Genomic DNA, 20,811 nt, shown 5'->3' with positions numbered 1-20,811 from the left:
AGAAGCCAAAATATTTTTTCAGAGCTAGATGCAGAAAAAAATTATATTGAATTTGCAACCTGATGGAGGTTAGTATAGATGGACTAATAGAATAAGTCCCACACACTGCTAGAAGCCGAAATATTTTTTCAGAGCTAGATGCAGAAAAAAATTATATTGAATTTGCAACCTGATGGCGGTTAGTATAGATGGACTAATAGAATAAGTCCCACACACTGCTAGAAGCCGAAATATTTTTTCAGAGCTAGATGCAGAAAAAAATTATATTGAATTTGCAACCTGATGGAGGTTAGTATAGATGGACTAATAGAACAAGTCCCACACACTGCTAGAAGCCGAAATATTTTTTCAGAGCTAGATGCAGAAAAAAATGATATTGAATTTGCAACCTGATGGAGGTTAGTATAGATGGACTAATAGAACAAGTCCCACACACTGCTAAAATCTGAAATATTTTTTCAGAGCTAGATGGAGAAAAAAATTGTATTGAATTTGCAACCTGATAGAGGTTAGTATAGATGGACTAAGAGAACAAGTCCCACACACTGCTAGTAGCCAAAATATATTTTTAGAGCTAGATGCAGAAAAAAATTATATTGAATTTGAGCATAGATGGACTAATAGAACAAGTCCCACACACTGCTAGAAGCCAAAATATTTTTTCAGAGCTAGATGCAGAAAAAAATTATATTGAATTTGCAACCTGATGGAGGTTAGTATAGATGGACTATTAGAACAAGTCCCAGACACTGCTAGAAGCCGAAATATTTTTTCAGAGCTAGATGCAGAAAAAAATTATATTGAATTTGCAACCTGATGGAGGTTAGTATAGATGGACTAATAGAACAAGTCCCACACACTGCTAGAAGCCAAAACATTTTTTCAGAGCTAGATGCAGAAAAAAATGATATTGAATTTGCAACCTGATGGAGGTTAGTATAGATGGACTAATAGAACAAGTCCCACAGACTGCTAGAAGCCAAAATATTTTTTCAGAGCTAGATGCAGAAAAAAACTATATTGAATTTGCAACCTGATGGAGGATAGTATAGATGGACTAATAGAACAAGTCCCACATACTGCTAGTAGCCGAAATATTTTTTCAGAGCTAGATGCAGAAAAAAATTATATTGAATTTGAGCATAGATGGACTAATAGAACAAGTCCCACACACTGCTAGAAACCGAAATATTTTTTCAGAGCTAGATGCAGAAAAAAATTATATTGAATTTGCAACCTGATGGAGGTTAGTATAGATGGACTAATAGAACAACTCCCACACACTGCTAGAAGCCGAAATATTTTTTCAGAGCTAGATTCAGAAAAAAATTATATTGAATTTGCAACCTGATGGAGGTTAGTATAGATGGACTAATAGAACAAGTCCCACACACTGCTAGAAGCCGAAATATTTTTTCAGAGCTAGATGCAGAAAAAAATGATATTGAATTTGCAACCTGATGGAGGTTAGTATAGATGGACTAATAGAACAAGTCCCACACACTGCTAGAAGCCGAAATATGTTTTCACAGCTAGATGCAGAAAAAAATTATATTGAATTTGCAACCTGATGGAGGTTAGTATAGATGGACTAATAGAACAAGTCCCACATACTGCTAGAAGCCGAAATATGTTTTCACAGCTAGATGCAGAAAAAAATTATATTGAATTTGCAACCTGATGGAGGTTAGTATAGATGGACTAATAGAACAAGTCCCACACACTGCTAGTAGCCGAAATATTTTTTCAGAGCTAGATGCAGAAAAAAATTATATTGAATTTTGCAACCTGATGGAGGTTAGTATAGATGGACTAATAGAACAAGTCCCACACACTGCTAGAAGCCAAAATATTTTTTCAGAGCTAGATGCAGAAAAAAACTATATTGAATTTGCAACCTGATGGAGGTTAGTATAGATGGACTAATAGAACAATTCCTACACACTGCTAGAAGCCAAATTATTTTTTCAGAGCTAGATGCAGAAAAAAATTATATTGAATTTGCAACCTGATGGAGGTTAGTATAGATGGACTAATAGAACAAGTCCCACACACTGCTAGAAGCCGAAATATTTTTTCAGAGCTAGATGTAGAAAAAAATTATATTGAATTTGCAACCTGATGGAGGTTAGTATAGATGGACTAATAGAACAAGTCCCACACACTGCTAGAAGCCAAAATATTTTTTCAGAGCTAGATGCAGAAAAAAATTATATTGAATTTGCAACCTGATGGAGGTTAGTATAGATGGACTAATAGAATAAGTCCCACACACTGCTAGAAGCCGAAATATTTTTTCAGAGCTAGATGCAGAAAAAAATTATATTGAATTTGCAACCTGATGGCGGTTAGTATAGATGGACTAATAGAATAAGTCCCACACACTGCTAGAAGCCGAAATATTTTTTCAGAGCTAGATGCAGAAAAAAATTATATTGAATTTGCAACCTGATGGAGGTTAGTATAGATGGACTAATAGAACAAGTCCCACACACTGCTAGAAGCCGAAATATTTTTTCAGAGCTAGATGCAGAAAAAAATGATATTGAATTTGCAACCTGATGGAGGTTAGTATAGATGGACTAATAGAACAAGTCCCACACACTGCTAAAATCTGAAATATTTTTTCAGAGCTAGATGGAGAAAAAAATTGTATTGAATTTGCAACCTGATAGAGGTTAGTATAGATGGACTAAGAGAACAAGTCCCACACACTGCTAGTAGCCAAAATATATTTTTAGAGCTAGATGCAGAAAAAAATTATATTGAATTTGAGCATAGATGGACTAATAGAACAAGTCCCACACACTGCTAGAAGCCAAAATATTTTTTCAGAGCTAGATGCAGAAAAAAATTATATTGAATTTGCAACCTGATGGAGGTTAGTATAGATGGACTATTAGAACAAGTCCCAGACACTGCTAGAAGCCGAAATATTTTTTCAGAGCTAGATGCAGAAAAAAATTATATTGAATTTGCAACCTGATGGAGGTTAGTATAGATGGACTAATAGAACAAGTCCCACACACTGCTAGAAGCCAAAACATTTTTTCAGAGCTAGATGCAGAAAAAAATGATATTGAATTTGCAACCTGATGGAGGTTAGTATAGATGGACTAATAGAACAAGTCCCACAGACTGCTAGAAGCCAAAATATTTTTTCAGAGCTAGATGCAGAAAAAAACTATATTGAATTTGCAACCTGATGGAGGATAGTATAGATGGACTAATAGAACAAGTCCCACATACTGCTAGAAGCCGAAATATTTTTTCAGAGCTAGATGCAGAAAAAAATTATATTGAATTTGAGCATAGATGGACTAATAGAACAAGTCCCACACACTGCTAGAAACCGAAATATTTTTTCAGAGCTAGATGCAGAAAAAAATTATATTGAATTTGCAACCTGATGGAGGTTAGTATAGATGGACTAATAGAACAAGTCCCACACACTGCTAGAAGCCGAAATATTTTTTCAGAGCTAGATTCAGAAAAAAATTATATTGAATTTGCAACCTGATGGAGGTTAGTATAGATGTACTAATAGAACAAGTCCCACACACTGCTAGAAGCCGAAATATTTTTTCAGAGCTAGATGCAGAAAAAAATGATATTGAATTTGCAACCTGATGGAGGTTAGTATAGATGGACTAATAGAACAAGTCCCACACACTGCTAGAAGCCGAAATATGTTTTCACAGCTAGATGCAGAAAAAAATTATATTGAATTTGCAACCTGATGGAGGTTAGTATAGATGGACTAATAGAACAAGTCCCACATACTGCTAGAAGCCGAAATATGTTTTCACAGCTAGATGCAGAAAAAAATTATATTGAATTTGCAACCTGATGGAGATTAGTATAGATGGACTAATAGAACAAGTCCCACACACTGCTAGAAGCCAAAATATTTTTTCAGAGCTAGATGCAGAAAAAAATTATATTGAATTTGCAACCTGATGGAGGTTAGTATAGATGGACTAATAGAATAAGTCCCACACACTGCTAGAAGCCAAAATATTTTTTCAGAGCCAGATGCAGAAAAAAATTATATTGAATTTGCAACCTGATGGAGGTTAGTATAGATGGACTAATATAATAAGTCCCACACACTGCTAGAAGCCGAAATATTTTTTCAGAGCTAGATGCAGAAAAAAATTATATTGAATTTGCAACCTGATGGAGGTTAGTATAGATGGACTAATAGAACAAGTCCCACACATTGCTAGAAGCCGAAATATTTTTTCAGAGCTAGATGCAGAAAAAAATGATATTGAATTTGCAACCTGATGGAGGTTAGTATAGATGGACTAATAGAACAAGTTCCACACACTGCTAGAAGCCAAAATATTTTTTCAGAGCTAGATGCAGAAAAAAATTATATTGAATTTGCAAGCTGATGGAGGTTAGTATAGATGGACTAATAGAACAAGTCCCAGACACTGCTAGAAGCCAAAATATTTTTTCAGAGCTAGATGCAGAAAAAAATTATATTGAATTTGCAACCTGATGGAGGTTAGTATAGATGGACTCATAGAACAAGTCCCACATACTGCTAGAAGCCGAAATATTTTTTCAGAGCTAGATGCAGAAAAAAATTATATTGAATTTGCAACCTGATGGAGGTTAGTATAGATAGACTAATAGAACAAGTCCCATACACTGCTAGAAGCTGAAATATTTTTTCAGAGCTAGATGCAGAAAAAAATTGTATTGTATTTGCAACCTGATAGAGGTTAGTATAGATGGACTAAGAGAACAAGACCCACACACTGCTAGTAGCCGAAATATTTTTTCAGAGCTAGATGCAGAAAAAAATTATATTGAATTTGAGCATAGATGGACTAATAGAACAAGTCCCACACACTGCTAGAAACCGAAATATTTTTTCAGAGCTTGATGCAGAAAAAAATTATATTGAATTTGCAACCTGATGGAGGTTAGTATAGATGGACTAATAGAACAACTCCCACACACTGCTAGAAGCCGAAATATTTTTTCAGAGCTAGATTCAGAAAAAAATTATATTGAATTTGCAACCTGATGGAGGTTAGTATAGATGGACTAATAGAACAAGTCCCACACACTGCTAGAAGCCAAAATATTTTTTCAGAGCTAGATGCAGAAAAAAATGATATTGAATTTGCAACCTGATGGAGGTTAGTATAGATGGACTAATAGAACAAGTCCCACACACTGCTAGAAGCCGAAATATGTTTTCACAGCTAGATGCAGAAAAAAATTATATTGAATTTGCAACCTGATGGAGGTTAGTATAGATGGACTAATAGAACAAGTCCCACATACTGCTAGAAGCCGAAATATGTTTTCACAGCTAGATGCAGAAAAAAATGATATTGAATTTGCAACCTGATGGAGGTTAGTATAGATGGACTAATAGAACAAGTCCCACACACTGCTAGTAGCCGAAATATTTTTTCAAAGCTAGATGCAGAAAAAAATTATATTGAATTTTGCAACCTGATGGAGGTTAGTATAGATGGACTAATAGAACAAGTCCCACACACTGCTAGAAGCCAAAATATTTTTTCAGAGCTAGATGCAGAAAAAAACTATATTGAATTTGCAACCTGATGGAGGTTAGTATAGATGGACTAATAGAACAATTCCTACACACTGCTAGAAGCCAAATTATTTTTTCAGAGCTAGATGCAGAAAAAAATTATATTGAATTTGCAACCTGATGGAGGTTAGTATAGATGGACTAATAGAACAAGTCCCACACACTGCTAGAAGCCGAAATATTTTTTCAGAGCTAGATGTAGAAAAAAATTATATTGAATTTGCAACCTGATGGAGGTTAGTATAGATGGACTAATAGAACAAGTCCCACACACTGCTAGAAGCCAAAATATTTTTTCAGAGCTAGATGCAGAAAAAAATTATATTGAATTTGCAACCTGATGGAGGTTAGTATAGATGGACTAATAGAATAAGTCCCACACACTGCTAGAAGCCGAAATATTTTTTCAGAGCTAGATGCAGAAAAAAATTATATTGAATTTGCAACCTGATGGCGGTTAGTATAGATGGACTAATAGAATAAGTCCCACACACTGCTAGAAGCCGAAATATTTTTTCAGAGCTAGATGCAGAAAAAAATTATATTGAATTTGCAACCTGATGGAGGTTAGTATAGATGGACTAATAGAACAAGTCCCACACACTGCTAGAAGCCGAAATATTTTTTCAGAGCTAGATGCAGAAAAAAATTATATTGAATTTGCAACCTGATGGAGGTTAGTATAGATGGACTAATAGAACAAGTCCCACACACTGCTAGAATCTGAAATATTTTTTCAGAGCTAGATGCAGAAAAAAATTGTATTGAATTTGCAACCTGATAGAGGTTAGTATAGATGGACTAAGAGAACAAGTCCCACACACTGCTAGTAGCCAAAATATTTTTTTAGAGCTAGATGCAGAAAAAAATTATATTGAATTTGAGCATAGATGGACTAATAGAACAAGTCCCACACACTGCTAGAAGCCGAAATATTTTTTCAGAGCTAGATGCAGAAAAAAATTATATTGAATTTGCAACCTGATGGAGGTTAGTATAGATGGACTAATAGAACAAGTCCCACACACTACTAGAAGCCGAAATATTTTTTCAGAGCTAGATGCAGAAAAAAATTATATTGAATTTGCAACCTGATGGAGGTTAGTATAGATGGACTAATAGAACAAGTCCCACACACTGCTAGAAGCCGAAATATTTTTTCAGAGCTAGATGCAGAAAAAAATGATATTGAATTTGCAACCTGATGGAGGTTAGTATAGATGGACTAATAGAACAAGTCCCACACACTGCTAGAAGCCGAAATATTTTTTTAGAACAAGATGCAGAAAAAAATTATATTGAATTTGCAACCTGATGGAGGTTAGTATAGATGGACTAATAGAACAAGTCCCACACACTGCTAGAAGCCAAAACATTTTTTCAGAGCTAGATGCAGAAAAAAATGATATTGAATTTGCAACCTGATGGAGGTTAGTATAGATGGACTAATAGAACAAGTCCCACAGACTGCTAGAAGCCAAAATATTTTTTCAGAGCTAGATGCAGAAAAAAATTATATTGAATTTGCAACCTGATGGAGGTTAGTATAGATGGACTAATAGAACAAGTCCCACATACTGCTAGAAGCCGAAATATTTTTTCAGAGCTAGATGCAGAAAAAAATTATATTGAATTTGCAACCTGATGGAGGTTAGTATAGATAGACTAATAGAACAAGTCCCACACACTGCTAGAAGCTGAAATATTTTTCAGAGCTAGATGCAGAAAAAAATTATATTGAATTTGCAACCTGATAGAGGTTAGTATAGATGGACTAAGAGAACAATTCCCACACAATGCTAGTAGCTGAAATATTTTTTCAGAGCTAGATGCAGAAAAAAATTATATTGAATTTGAGCATAGATGGACTAATAGAACAAGTCCCACACATTGCTAGAAGCCGAAATATTTTTTCAGAGCTACATGCAGAAAAAAATTATATTGAATTTTGCAACCTCATGGAGGTTAGTATAGATGGACTAATAAAACAAGTCCCACACACTGCTAGAAGCCGAAATATTTTTTCAGAGCTAGATGCAGAAAAAAATTATATTGAATTTGCAACCTGATGGAGGTTAGTATAGATGGACTAATAGAACAAGTCCCACACACTGCTAGAAGCCGAAATATTTTTTCAGAGCTAGATGCAGAAAAAAATTATATTGAATTTGCAACCTGATGGAGGTTAGTATAGATGGACTAATAGAACAAGTCCCACACACTACTAGAAGCCGAAATATTTTTTCAGAGCTAGATGCAGAAAAAAATTATATTGAATTTGCAACCTGATGGAGGTTAGTATAGATGGACTAATAGAACAAGTCCCACACACTGCTAGAAGCCGAAATATTTTTTCAGAGCTAGATGCAGAAAAAAATGATATTGAATTTGCAACCTGATGGAGGTTAGTATAGATGGACTAATAGAACAAGTCCCACACACTGCTAGAAGCCGAAATATTTTTTTAGAACAAGATGCAGAAAAAAATTATATTGAATTTGCAACCTGATGGAGGTTAGTATAGATGGACTAATAGAACAAGTCCCACACACTGCTAGAAGCCAAAACATTTTTTCAGAGCTAGATGCAGAAAAAAATGATATTGAATTTGCAACCTGATGGAGGTTAGTATAGATGGACTAATAGAACAAGTCCCACAGACTGCTAGAAGCCAAAATATTTTTTCAGAGCTAGATGCAGAAAAAAATTATATTGAATTTGCAACCTGATGGAGGTTAGTATAGATGGACTAATAGAACAAGTCCCACATACTGCTAGAAGCCGAAATATTTTTTCAGAGCTAGATGCAGAAAAAAATTATATTGAATTTGCAACCTGATGGAGGTTAGTATAGATAGACTAATAGAACAAGTCCCACACACTGCTAGAAGCTGAAATATTTTTCAGAGCTAGATGCAGAAAAAAATTATATTGAATTTGCAACCTGATAGAGGTTAGTATAGATGGACTAAGAGAACAATTCCCACACAATGCTAGTAGCTGAAATATTTTTTCAGAGCTAGATGCAGAAAAAAATTATATTGAATTTGAGCATAGATGGACTAATAGAACAAGTCCCACACATTGCTAGAAGCCGAAATATTTTTTCAGAGCTACATGCAGAAAAAAATTATATTGAATTTTGCAACCTCATGGAGGTTAGTATAGATGGACTAATAAAACAAGTCCCACACACTGCTAGAAGCCGAAATATTTTTTCAGAGCTAGATGCAGAAAAAAATTATATTGAATTTGCAACCTGATGGAGGTTAGTATAGATGGACTAATAGAACAAGTCCCACACACTGCTAGAAGCCGAAATATTTTTTCAGAGCTAGATGCAGAAAAAAATTATATTGAATTTGCAACCTGATGGAGGTTAGTATAGATGGACTAATAGAACAAGTCCCACACACTGCTAGAAGCCAAAATATTTTTTCAGAGCTAGAGGCAGAAAAAAATGATATTTAATTTGCAACCTGATGGAGGTTAGTATAGATGGACTAATAGAACAAGTCCCACACACTGCTAGAAGCCAAAACATTTTTTCAGAGCTAGATGCAGAAAAAAATGATATTGAATTTGCAACCTGATGGAGGTTAGTATAGATGGACTAATAGAACAATTCCCACAGACTGCTAGAAGCCAAAATATTTTTTCAGAGCTAGATGCAGAAAAAAATTATATTGAATTTGCAACCTGATGGAGGTTAGTATAGATGGACTAATAGAACAAGTCCCACACACTGCTAGAGGCCGAAATATTTTTTCAGAGCTAGATGCAGAAAAAAATTATATTGAATTTGCAACCTGATGGAGGTTAGTATAGATGGACTAATAGAACAAGTACCACACACTGCTAGAAGCCAAAATATTTTTTCAGAGCTAGATGCAGAAAAAAATTATATTGAATTTGCAACCTGATGGAGGTTAGTATAGATGGACTAATAGAACAAGTCCCACACACTGCTAGAAGCCAAAATATTTTTTCAGAGCTAGATGCAGAAAAAATTATATTTAATTTGCAACCTGATGGAGGTTAGTATAGATGGACTAATAGAACAAGTCCCACACACTGCTAGAAGCCAAAACATTTTTTCAGAGCTAGATGCAGAAAAAAATGATACTGAATTTGCAACCTGATGGAGGTTAGTATAGATGGTCTAATAGAACAATTCCCACAGACTGCTAGAAGCCAAAATATTTTTTCAGAGCTAGATGCAGAAAAAAATTATATTGAATTTGCAACCTGATGGAGGTTAGTATAGATGGACTAATAGAACAAGTCCCACATACTGCTAGAAGCCGAAATATTTTTTCAGAGCTAGATGCAGAAAAAAATTATATTGAATTTGCAACCTGATGGAGGTTATTATAGATGGACTAATAGAACAAGTCCCATACACTGCTAGAAGCCGAAATATTTTTTCAGAGCTAGATGTAGAAAAAAATGATATTGAATTTGCAACCTGATGGAGGTTAGTATAGATGGGCTAATAGAACAAGTCCCGCACACTGCTAGAAGCCGAAATATGTTTTCACAGCTAGATGCAGAAAAAAATTATATTGAATTTGCAACCTGATGGAGGTTAGTATAGATGGACTAATAGAACAAGTCCCACATACTGCTAAAAGCCGAAATATGTTTTCACAGCTAGATGCAGAAAAAAATTATATTGAATTTGCAACCTGATGGAGGTTAGTATAGATGGACTAATAGAACAATTCCCACACACTGATAGAAGCCGAAATATTTTTTCAGAGCTAGATGCAGAAAAAAATGATATTGAATTTGCAACCTGATGGAGGTTAGTATAGATGGACTAATAGAACAAGTCCCACACACTGCTAGAAGCCGAAATATTTTTTTAGAACAAGATGCAGAAAAAAATTATATTGAATTTGCAACCTGATGGAGGTTAGTATAGATGGACTAATAGAACAAGTCCCACACACTGCTAGAAGCCAAAACATTTTTTCAGAGCTAGATGCAGAAAAAAATGATATTGAATTTGCAACCTGATGGAGGTTAGTATAGATGGACTAATAGAACAAGTCCCACAGACTGCTAGAAGCCAAAATATTTTTTCAGAGCTAGATGCAGAAAAAAATTATATTGAATTTGCAACCTGATGGAGGTTAGTATAGATGGACTAATAGAACAAGTCCCACATACTGCTAGAAGCCGAAATATTTTTTCAGAGCTAGATGCAGAAAAAAATTATATTGAATTTGCAACCTGATGGAGGTTAGTATAGATAGACTAATAGAACAAGTCCCACACACTGCTAGAAGCTGAAATATTTTTCAGAGCTAGATGCAGAAAAAAATTATATTGAATTTGCAACCTGATAGAAGTTAGTATAGATGGACTAAGAGAACAATTCCCACACAATGCTAGTAGCTGAAATATTTTTTCAGAGCTAGATGCAGAAAAAAATTATATTGAATTTGAGCATAGATGGACTAATAGAACAAGTCCCACACATTGCTAGAAGCCGAAATATTTTTTCAGAGCTACATGCAGAAAAAAATTATATTGAATTTTGCAACCTCATGGAGGTTAGTATAGATGGACTAATAAAACAAGTCCCACACACTGCTAGAAGCCGAAATATTTTTTCAGAGCTAGATGCAGAAAAAAATTATATTGAATTTGCAACCTGATGGAGGTTAGTATAGATGGACTAATAGAACAAGTCCCACACACTGCTAGAAGCCGAAATATTTTTTCAGAGCTAGATGCAGAAAAAAATTATATTGAATTTGCAACCTGATGGAGGTTAGTATAGATGGACTAATAGAACAAGTCCCACACACTGCTAGAAGCCAAAATATTTTTTCAGAGCTAGAGGCAGAAAAAAATGATATTTAATTTGCAACCTGATGGAGGTTAGTATAGATGGACTAATAGAACAAGTCCCACACACTGCTAGAAGCCAAAACATTTTTTCAGAGCTAGATGCAGAAAAAAATGATATTGAATTTGCAACCTGATGGAGGTTAGTATAGATGGACTAATAGAACAATTCCCACAGACTGCTAGAAGCCAAAATATTTTTTCAGAGCTAGATGCAGAAAAAAATTATATTGAATTTGCAACCTGATGGAGGTTAGTATAGATGGACTAATAGAACAAGTCCCACACACTGCTAGAGGCCGAAATATTTTTTCAGAGCTAGATGCAGAAAAAAATTATATTGAATTTGCAACCTGATGGAGGTTAGTATAGATGGACTAATAGAACAAGTACCACACACTGCTAGAAGCCAAAATATTTTTTCAGAGCTAGATGCAGAAAAAAATTATATTGAATTTGCAACCTGATGGAGGTTAGTATAGATGGACTAATAGAACAAGTCCCACACACTGCTAGAAGCCGAAATATTTTTTCAGAGCTAGATGCAGAAAAAAATGATATTTAATTTGCAACCTGATGGAGGTTAGTATAGATGGACTAATAGAACAAGTCCCACACACTGCTAGAAGCCAAAACATTTTTTCAGAGCTAGATGCAGAAAAAAATGATACTGAATTTGCAACCTGATGGAGGTTAGTATAGATGGACTAATAGAACAATTCCCACAGACTGCTAGAAGCCAAAATATTTTTTCAGAGCTAGATGCAGAAAAAAATTATATTGAATTTGCAACCTGATGGAGGTTAGTATAGATGGACTAATAGAACAAGTCCCACATACTGCTAGAAGCCGAAATATTTTTTCAGAGCTAGATGCAGAAAAAAATTATATTGAATTTGCAACCTGATGGAGGTTATTATAGATGGACTAATAGAACAAGTCCCATACACTGCTAGAAGCCGAAATATTTTTTCAGAGCTAGATGTAGAAAAAAATGATATTGAATTTGCAACCTGATGGAGGTTAGTATAGATGGGCTAATAGAACAAGTCCCGCACACTGCTAGAAGCCGAAATATGTTTTCACAGCTAGATGCAGAAAAAAATTATATTGAATTTGCAACCTGATGGAGGTTAGTATAGATGGACTAATAGAACAAGTCCCACATACTGCTAGAAGCCGAAATATGTTTTCACAGCTAGATGCAGAAAAAAATTATATTGAATTTGCAACCTGATGGAGGTTAGTATAGATGGACTAATAGAACTAGTCCCACACACTGCTAGTAGCCGAAATATTTTTTCAGAGCTAGATGCAGAAAAAAATTATATTGAATTTTGCAACCTGATGGAGGTTAGTATAGATGGACTAATAGAACAAGTCCCACACACTGCTAGAAGCCAAAATATTTTTTCAGAGCTAGATGCAGAAAAAACTATATTGAATTTGCAACCTCATGGAGGTTAGTATAGATGGACTAATAGAACAATTCCCACACACTGCTAGAAGCAAAATTATTTTTTCAGAGCTAGATGCAGAAAAAAATTATATTGAATTTGCAACCTGATGGAGGTTAGTATAGATGGACTAATAGAACAAGTCCCACACACTGCTAGAAGCCGAAATATTTTTTCAGAGCTAGATGTAGAAAAAAATTATATTGAATTTGCAACCTGATGGAGGTTAGTATACATGGACTAATAGAACAAGTCCCACACACTGCTAGAAGCCAAAATATTTTTTCAGAGCTAGATGCAGAAAAAAATTATATTGAATTTGCAACCTGATGGAGGTTAGTATAGATGGACTAATAGAATAAGTCCCACACACTGCTAGAAGCCGAAATATTTTTTCAGAGCTAGATGCAGAAAAAAATTATATTGAATTTGCAACCTGATGGAGGTTAGTATAGATGGTCTAATAGAACAAGTCCCACATACTGCTAGAAGCCGAAATATTTTTTCAGAGCTAGATGCAGAAAAAAATGATATTGAATTTGCAACCTGATGGAGGTTAGTATAGATGGACTAATAGAACAAGTCCCACACACTGCTAGAAGCCAAAATATTTTTTCAGAGCTAGATGCAGAAAAAAATGATATTGAATTTGCAACCTGATGGAGGTTAGTATAGATGGACTAATAGAACAAGTCCCACACACTGCTAGAAGCCGAAATATTTTTTCAGAGCAAGATGCAGAAAAAAATTATATTGAATTTGCAACCTGATGGAGGTTAGTATAGATGGGCTAATAGAACAAGTCCCACACACTGCTAAAAGCCAAAACATTTTTTCAGAGCTAGATGCAGAAAAAAATGATATTGAATTTGCAACCTGATGGAGGTTAGTATAGATAGACTAATAGAACAAGTCCCACACACTGCTAGAAGCTGAAATATTTTTTCAGAGCTAGATGCAGAAAAAAATTGTATTGAATTTGCAACATGATAGAGGTTAGTATAGATGGACTAAGAGAACAAGTCCCACACACTGCTAGTAGCCGAAATATTTTTTCAGAGCTAGATGCAGAAAAAAATTATATTGAATTTGAGCATAGATGGACTAATAGAACAAGTCCCACACACTGCTAGAAGCCGAAATATTTTTTCAGAGCTAGATGCAGAAAAAAATTATATTGAATTTGCAACCTGATGGAGGTTAGTATAGATGGACTAATAGAACAAGTCCCACACACTGCTAGAAGCCGAAATATTTTTTCAGAGCTAGATGCAGAAAAAAATTATATTGAATTTGCAACCTGATGGAGGTTAGTATAGATGGACTAATAGAACAAGTCCCACACACTGCTAGAAGCCGAAATATTTTTTCAGAGCTAGATGCAGAAAAAAATTATATTGAATTTGCAACCTGATGGAGGTTAGTATAGATGGACTAATAGAACAAGTCCCACACACTGATAGAAGCCGAAACATTTTTTCAGAGCTAGATGCAGAAAAAAATGATATTGAATTTGCAACCTGATGGAGGTTAGTATAGATGGACTAATAGAACAATTCCCACAGACTGCTAGAAGCCAAAATATTTTTACAGAGCTAGATGCAGAAAAAAATTATATTGAATTTGCAACCTGATGGAGGTTAGTATAGATGGACTAATAGAACAAGTCCCACACACTGCTAGAAGCCGAAATATTTTTTCAGAGCTAGATGCAGAAAAAAATTATATTGAATTTGCAACCTGATGGAGGTTAGTATAGATGGACTAATAGAACAATTCCCACACACTGCTAGAAGCCGAAATATTTTTTCAGAGCTAGATGCAGAAAAAAATGATATTGAATTTGCTACCTGATGGAGGTTAGTATAGATGGACTAATAGAACAAGTCCCACACACTGCTAGAAGCCGAAATATTTTTTCAGAGCTAGATGCAGAAAAAAATGATGTTTAATTTGCAACCTGATGGAGGTTAGTATAGATGGACTAATAGAACAAGTCCCACACACTGCTAGAAGCCAAAACATTTTTTCACAGCTAGATGCAGAAAAAATGATATTGAATTTGCAACCTGATGGAGGTTAGTATAGATGGACTAATAGAACAATTCCCACAGACTGCTAGAAGCCAAAATATTTTTTCAGAGCTAGATGCAGAAAAAAATTATATTGAATTTGCAACCTGATGGAGGTTAGTATAGATGGACTAATAGAACAAGTCCCACATACTGCTAGAAGCCGAAATATTTTTTCAGAGCTAAATGCAGAAAAAAATTATATTGAATTTGCAACCTGATGGAGGTTATTATAGATGGACTAATAGAACAAGTCCCATACACTGCTAGAAGCCGAAATATTTTTTCAGAGCTAGATGTAGAAAAAAATGATATTGAATTTGCAACCTGATGGAGGTTAGTATAGATGGGCTAATAGAACAAGTCCCGCACACTGCTAGAAGCCGAAATATGTTTTCACAGCTAGATGCACAAAAAAATTATATTGAATTTGCAACCTGATGGAGGTTAGTATAGATGGACTAATAGAACAAGTCCCACATACTGCTAGAAGCCGAAATATGTTTTCACAGCTAGATGCAGAAAAAAATTATATTGAATTTGCAACCTGATGGAGGTTAGTATAGATGGACTAATAGAACAAGTCCCACACACTGCTAGTAGACGAAATATTTTTTCAGAGCTAGATGCAGAAAAAAATTATATAGAATTTTGCAACCTGATGGAGGTTAGTATAGATGGACTAATAGAACAAGTCCCACACACTGCTAGAAGCCAAAATATTTTTTCAGAGCTAGATGCAGAAAAAACTATATTGAATTTGCAACCTGATGGAGGTTAGTATAGATGGACTAATAGAACAATTCCCACACACTGCTAGAAGCCAAATTATTTTTTCAGAACTAGATGCAGAAAAAAATTATATTGAATTTCCAACCTGATGGAGGTTAGTATAGATGGACTAATAGAACAAGTCCCACACACTGCTAGAAGCCGAAATATTTTTTCAGAGCTAGATGTAGAAAAAAATTATATTGAATTTGCAACCTGATGGAGGTTAGTATAGATGGACTAATAGAACAAGTCCCACACACTGCTAGAAGCCAAAATATTTTTTCAGAGCTAGATGCAGAAAAAAATTATATTGAATTTGCAACCTGATGCAGGTTAGTATAGATGGACTAATAGAATAAGTCCCACACACTGCTAGAAGCCGAAATATTTTTTCAGAGCTAGATGCAGAAAAAAATTATATTGAATTTGCAACCTGATGGAGGTTAGTATAGATGGACTAATAGAACAAGTCCCACACACTGCTAGAAGCCAAAATATTTTTTCAGAGCTAGATGCAGAAAAAAATGATATTGAATTTGCAACCTGATGGAGGTTAGTATAGATGGACTAATAGAACAAGTCCCACACACTGCTAGAAGCCAAAATATTTTTTCAGAGCTAGATGAAGAAAAAAATGATATTGAATTTGCAACCTGATGGAGGTTAGTATAGATGGACTAATAGAACAAGTCCCAGACACTGCTAGAAGCCGAAATATTTTTTCAGAGCAAGATGCAGAAAAAAATTATATTGAATTTGCAACCTGATGGAGGTTAGTATAGATGGGCTAATAGAACAAGTCCCACACACTGCTAAAAGCCAAAACATTTTTTCAGAGCTAGATGCAGAAAAAAATGATATTGAATTTGCAACCTGATGGAGGTTAGTATAAATGGACTAATAGAACAAGTCCCACAGACTGCTAGAAGCCAACATATTTTTTCAGAGCTAGATGCAGAAAAAAATTATATTGAATTTGCAACCTGATGGAGGTTAGTATAGATGGACTAATAGAACAAGTCCCACATACTGCTAGAAGCCGAAATATTTTTTCAGAGCTAGATGCAGAAAAAAATTATATTGAATTTGCAACCTGATGGAGGTTAGTATAGATAGACTAATAGAACAAGTCCCACACACTGCTAGAAGCTGAAATATTTTTTCAGAGCTAGATGCAGAAAAAAATTGTATTGAATTTGCAACCTGATAGAGGTTAGTATAGATGGACTAAGAGAACAAGTCCCACACACTGCTAGTAGCCGAAATATTTTTTCAGAGCTAGATGCAGAAAAAAATTATATTGAATTTGAGCATAGATGGACTAATAGAACAAGTCCCACACACTGCTAGAAGCCGAAATATTTTTTCAGAGCTAGATGCAGAAAAAAATTATATTGAATTTGCAACCTGATGGAGGTTAGTATAGATGGACTAATAGAACAAGTTGCACACACTGCTAGAAGCCGAAAAATTTTTTCAGAGCTAGATGCAGAAAAAAATTATATTGAATTTGCAACCTGATGGAGGTTAGTATAGATGGACTAATAGAACAAGTCCCACACACTGCTAGAAGCCGAAATATTTTTTCAGAGCTAGATGCAGAAAAAATGATATTGAATTTGCAACCTGATGGAGGTTAGTATAGATGGACTAATAGAACAAGTCCCACACACTGCTAGAAGCCGAAATATTTTTTCAAAACAAGATGCAGAAAAAAATTATATTGAATTTGCAACCTGATGGAGGTTAGTATAGATGGACTAATAGAACAAGTCCCACACACTGCTAGAAGCCAAAACATTTTTTCAGAGCTAGATGCAGAAAAAAATGATATTGAATTTGCAACCTGATGGAGGTTAGTATAGATGGACTAATAGAACAAGTCCCACAGACTGCTAGAAACCAAAATATTTTTTCAGAGCTAGATGCAGAAAAAAATGATATTGAATTTGCAACCTGATGGAGGTTAGTATAGATGGACTAATAGAACAAGTCCCACATACTGCTAGAAGCCGAAATATTTTTTCAGAGCTAGATGCAGAAAAAAATTATATTGAATTTGCAACCTGATGGAGGTTAGTATAGATAGACTAATAGAACAAGTCCCACACACTGCTAGAAGCTGAAATATTTTTTCAGAGCTAGATGCAGAAAAAAATTATATTGAATTTGCAACCTGATAGAGGTTAGTATAGATGGACTAAGAGAACAATTCCCACACACTGCTAGTAGCCGAAATATTTTTTCAGAGCTAGATGCAGAAAAAAATTATATTGAATTTGAGCATAGATGGACTAATAGAACAAGTCCCACACACTGCTAGAAGTCGAAATATTTTTTCAGAGCTACATGCAGAAAAAAATTATATTGAATTTTGCAACCTCATGGAGGTTAGTATAGATGGACTAATAGAACAAGTCCCACACACTGCTAGAAGCCGAAATATTTTTTCAGAGCTAGATGCAGAAAAAAATTATATTGAATTTGCAACCTGATGGAGGTTAGTATAGATGGACTAATAGAACAAGTCCCACACACTGCTAGAAGCCGAAATATTTTTTCAGAGCTAGATGCAGAAAAAAATTATATTGAATTTGCAACCTGATGGAGGTTAGTATAGATGGACTAATAGAACAAGTCCCACACACTGCTAGAAGCCAAAATATTTTTCAGAGCTAGAGGCAGAAAAAAATGATATTGAATTTGCAACCTGATGGAGGTTAGTATAGATGGACTAATAGAACAAGTCCCACACACTGATAGAAGCCGAAATATTTTTTCAGAGCTAGATGCAGAAAAAAATGATATTTAATTTGCAACCTGATGGAGGTTAGTATAGATGGACTAATAGAACAAGTCCCACACACTGCTAGAAGCCAAAACTTTTTTTCAGAGCTAGATGCAGAAAAAAATGATATTGAATTTGCAACCTGATGGAGGTTAGTATAGATGGACTAATAGAACAATTCCCACAGACTGCTAGAAGCCAAAATATTTTTTCAGAGCTAGATGCAGAAAAAAATTATATTGAATTTGCAACCTGATGGAGGTTAGTATAGATGGACTAATAGAACAAGTCCCACATACTGCTAGAAGCCGAAATATGTTTTCACAGCTAGATGCAGAAAAAAATTATATTGAATTTGCAACCTGATGGAGTTTAGTATAGATGGACTAATAGAACAAGTCCCACACACTGCTAGTAGCCGAAATATTTTTTCAGAGCTAGATGCAGAAAAAAATTATATTGAATTTGAGTATAGATGGACTAATAGAACAAGTCCCACACACTGCTAGTAGCCGAAATATTTTTTCAGAGCTAGATGCAGAAAAAAATTATATTGAATTTTGCAACCTGATGGAGGTTAGTATAGATGGACTAATAGAACAAGTCCCACACACTGCTAGAAGCCAAAATATTTTTTCAGAGCTAGATTGCAGAAAAAAACAATATTGAATTTGCAACCTGATGGAGGTTAGTATAGATGGACTAATAGAACCATTCCCACACACTGCTAGAAGCCAAATTATTTTTTCAGAGCTAGATGCAGAAAAAAATTATATTGAATTTGCAACCTGATGGAGGTTAGTATAGATGGACTAATAGAACAACTCCCACACACTGCTAGAAGCTGAAATATTTTTTCAGAGCTAGATGCAGAAAAAAATTATATTGAATTTGCAACCTGATGGAGGTTAGTATAGATGGACTAATAGAACAAGTCCCACACACTGCTAGAAGCCAAAACATTTTTTCACAGCTAGATGCAGAAAAAAATTATATTGAATTTGCAACCTGATGGAGGTTAGTAGAGATGGACTAATAGAACAAGTCCCACACACTGCTAGAAGCCGAAATATTTTTTCAGAGCTAGATGCAGAATAAAATGATATTGAATTTGCAACCTGATGGAGGTTAGTATAGATGGACTAATAGAACAAGTCCCACACACTGCTAGAAGCCGAAATATTTTTTCAGAGCTAGATGCAGAAAAAAATGATATTTAATTTGCAACCTGATGGAGGTTAGTATAGATGGACTAATAGAACAAGTCCCACACACTGCTTGAAGCCAAAACATTTTTTCAGAGCTAGATGCAGAAAAAATGATATTGAATTTGCAACCTGATGGAGGTTAGTATAGATGGACTAATAGAACAATTCCCACATACTGCTAGAAGCCGAAATATTTTTTCAGAGCTAGATGCAGAAAAAAATTATATTGAATTTGCAACCTGATGGAGGTTATTATAGATGGACTAATAGAACAAGTCCCATACACTGCTAGAAGCCGAAATATTTTTTCAGAGCTAGATGTAGAAAAAAATGATATTGAATTTGCAACCTGATGGAGGTTAGTATAGATGGGCTAATAGAACAAGTCCCGCACACTGCTAGAAGCCGAAATATGTTTTCACAGCTAGATGCAGAAAAAAATTATATTGAATTTGCAACCTGATGGAGGTTAGTATAGATGGACTAATAGAACAAGTCCCACATACTGCTAGAAGCCTAAATATGTTTTCACAGCTAGATGCAGAAAAAAATTATATTGAATTTGCAACCTGATGGAGGTTAGTATAGATGGACTAATAGAACAAGTCCCACACACTGCTAGTAGCCGAAATATTTTTTCAGAGCTAGATGCAGAAAAAAATTATATTGAATTTTGCAACCTGATGGAGGTTAGTATAGATGGACTAATAGAACAAGTCCCACACACTGCTAGAAGCCAAAATATTTTTTCAGAGCTAGATGCAAAAAAAACTATATTGAATTTGCAACCTGATGGAGGTTAGTATAGATGGACTAATAGAACAATTCCCACACACTGCTAGAAGCCAAATTATTTTTTCAGAGCTAGATGCAGAAAAAAATTATATTGAATTTGCAACCTGATGGAGGTTAGTATAGATGGACTAATAGAACAAGTCCCACACACTGCTAGAAGCCGAAATATTTTTTCAGAGCTAGATGCAGAAAAAAATGATATTTAATTTGCAACCTGATGGAGGTTAGTATAGATGGACTAATAGAACAAGTCCCACAGACTGCTAGAAGCCAA

This window comes from Phyllobates terribilis, unplaced genomic scaffold (assembly GCF_046119375.1).
Source record: "Phyllobates terribilis strain yellow unplaced genomic scaffold, ASM4611937v1 Scaffold_5__5_contigs__length_657084704, whole genome shotgun sequence".
Classification (NCBI taxonomy): Eukaryota; Metazoa; Chordata; class Amphibia; order Anura; family Dendrobatidae; genus Phyllobates; species Phyllobates terribilis.
This window is presented reverse-complemented; position numbering follows the sequence as displayed.